Source organism: Artibeus jamaicensis, unplaced genomic scaffold, assembly GCF_021234435.1.
Source record: "Artibeus jamaicensis isolate MK-2021 breed Jamaican fruit bat unplaced genomic scaffold, CSHL_Jam_final contig_1998, whole genome shotgun sequence".
Lineage (NCBI taxonomy): Eukaryota > Metazoa > Chordata > Mammalia > Chiroptera > Phyllostomidae > Artibeus > Artibeus jamaicensis.
The window spans coordinates 20101025-20104079 of record NW_026521407.1 but is presented as its reverse complement, the minus strand read 5'-3'; the positions used below and the strand labels follow the sequence as shown (position 1 = coordinate 20104079).

At 39.5% G+C, this 3055-nt stretch overlaps 1 pseudogene; it reads left to right on the top strand.

Moving 5' to 3' along the window:
- Positions 1-1261: 1261 nt before the first annotated feature.
- LOC119036368 (uncharacterized) lies at positions 1262-1436 on the top strand (annotated as a pseudogene).
- The last annotated feature ends 1619 nt before the right edge of the window (positions 1437-3055 follow it).

Sequence of the window (3055 nt, the reverse complement as noted above, 5' to 3'; positions counted from 1 at the left end):
ACTTCCTCCTCAGAAAGATCTTTTCATTCTTCCTGTTAGATACAAACATCTTGTTGGTGGACAAGGACGTGGAAAAAAACATCACAGTAGAAAGAAAGCCAGTGTCTCTTAGGTGACTGCCATATTACAGGTTTTTGCATAATTTTCATATGTAAATTAATGCAGTTTTTCTAAGAACATGGGAGAGAGGCATTCTCGCTGACACTTGGAGAAGTTCGTCAACTAGCCCAAGTTGTATGGTGGCTTAAAAGTGGGATTTGGTTTCAACTCTAAGTCTGTTTACTAAAACTATCTGCCCTTCCATAAAATTATGCCTAAGTATAATGAAAATAGCATTTTGTAAATTCTATCTTAAAGAGACCTACATAGATTTCTCATTAACCCCAGTTCTTTGCTTCAGTGTCCCATCTCTTACTAAAATAAATAATTTTGAAGTTGCTAAAGAGAGAAGCAGAGGACCTTGATGTGGTCTTCTTTGAAATACTGGAGGGAACTTCGGTGGAAAAGGGAAAAGGTTTACAGGAACAAGTATAAAGGACACGTGGACAAAAACTAGGGGGAGGGGTGGAAATAGGAGAGAGGTGGGGAAGGCTGGGGGTGGGTTGAGGTGGGAGTAAAAGGCAGAAAACTGGACTTGAACAACAATTAAAATAAAAAAATAAAAATAAATGAATACTAGAAGTGAAACTCTTGATGTGGAGTCAGGGAAGGGGTGTGTGAAAGTTCGTAACAATAGCCCTAAAGTACGGGACACCCTGATGGTGGCCATCAGGACCCCAACTGGAGTGAGCACTGTCTGTCAGGCCTTCTGCTGTGTTCTCTACACAGCATCATCTTGTGCAGTCCTCACAACAACCTTCTGAAGCATCCACCACTGGTTAGTTAATTAATTAATTAATAGGGGTCAGTTAATTTATCCAGGGGCGCGTAGATTCACATGTGGTTTATCTGAATCTGTCTTCTCACCCTTTACCACTGTGTACAGGGTTATGCTCTTTATTTGAATAACAGTAATCAAGCGCCATTTAATCTATCAATGGCATATGATTTCAATGGATGCTTGATAATTTTTGTAGATTGTGGCACTGCCATGAAAATGAGCAGAGGCAAGCATATGGCTTGGCCTTTGTGGATGCCGGGGCTCCCCAGGGAAAAATGGGTGTTACAGAAAGTCAGCTGTTAGAATGAGAAGAAATTGACCCGTCTTAGCCTGTCCCTTTTGCCTCCCCTTTTATTTAAAAATTATATGTCCATAAAATGAAGCTTTGCACAGTGGCAGTATCATAGCCAATGAGGTTTATCTGAGGCGCGATTGTTGCTAATTGAAAACTTTTCCCAAAATATAAAATGAAAGCAAGGTGATAAAATGTTTTTTGTTGGTTTCTTGCTTTTTTATTTTAATATGCTGATGTCTCCGTTCAATCCTGATACAGAGAGTAGGTCACTGAGAGGGAAATAGGGTTGTAGGAGGCCTGTCCAGAAAGTATCCAGCCTCATACAATGAAAAAATAGACATTTATTGAAGAAGATGCAAGATACAAGAAACGAACATAGGACAGTGAATGCCTCAGTCCTCTTAAAAGTAGGCACCTCACAACCTCACACAGTTCTCCCAATTGCTATTAGCTGTCTTGTCATATTTTCCTGAATCTCACTGATGGCCTGAAATCTCTTCCCTCCAAGGTGATTTCAGTTTTGGGAAAAGCCAGAAGTTGCAGGGCACCAAATCTGAGCTGTAGGGTGGGGGAACCACCTGGGTGATTTGATGTTTTGCCAAAAACCTCTGCACCAGATCTGATGCATGAGGAAGTGCATTGTCATGATGAAGTTGCCAATCACCAGCTGCCCGTAGCCGTGCCCTTCTCACTCATCTGAACAGTTTCTGTGGAGGAACGTTCAAGCTTAACAAAAAGTCTGTACTCACTCAGTCATTTTGAATGTGACAGCCACAAAGTATACATGCTCACTCAATGGTATCTACTACTCCCACAGACTAGTAGAGTGCAGTTTTCATTGTTCACACATGCACATTCCAGTCCACTCTCCTTGGCTGCCAGGTTACATTGATGCCACAAAAACCATTCTCGTTATGTTAACAATGGTTGCAATTTTGTGAACAGACTGCATATATAACTAGAGAGACAGGGATGAGTTGCATATCAACCAACAATATACTGGTTGGCGATATGTTGGTGGTAGAAGGAATGTTGTATTTGTCTCCAAGGATGAATTAAAAGAATATAAATCAATACACTCAGAGTGTAGAATTTCAAACTAAGTGGAAAACAGAAAAAAATGGAATTTCTCATGCATTTGCTATGTTATGCCTACTTTAAATATATGCCTCACCATCTTCTCAATAGTTTTAAGAGGTTGATCTTGTCTTACTCATTTTGTAGTCACAAATATTGATGGTCACGAATATTAAGTGAAATAGCTCAAATTCAAAGGCACGGTCTTTCCAGCATAAAACCTATGACCTGTTCTGCGCCCCATGCTGCCAGTCATGTTTCAGCAAACACTTTAAAGTGTATCTTAGATGTAAGAGGTTGTGTATGATGTGCTGTTTTTGGAGGAATTTGCCTATCGCCAGACAAAAATTAAAATGAGATTGTCAGTCTGTTTGGGAGATTCGAATGATCATTTGTTGAGGGCCGGGGAACTATAAAAAAGTTCCTTCTGGAGATCTCTAGGGCTTTGCTTTTGATTAGAAATCTAGTGTTGCAATTGGAATAATAGTGGCTTAAATGACACACATTTTTTTTTGGTTTTGTTTTATTCTCTCTCAAAAGAAAGCAGTTGGGAGGTAGGCAATCTAGAATTTCTAGATTTCAGATTGTGTGATCAAGCCATCAGAGTCTCAGGTTCCTCCCCTTTTCTCTCTCTATTCCCACTTTTAAAAACTTGTTTTATTTCTTAAGTTTTTAGTTAGAGTTGAGATACAATATTATATAAGTTGTACATGTGCATTATAGTGATTCACCGCTTATGTACCTTACCATGTGCTCTCCACAGTAAGTCTAGTAACCATCTGTTACTGTGCATAGTTATTATT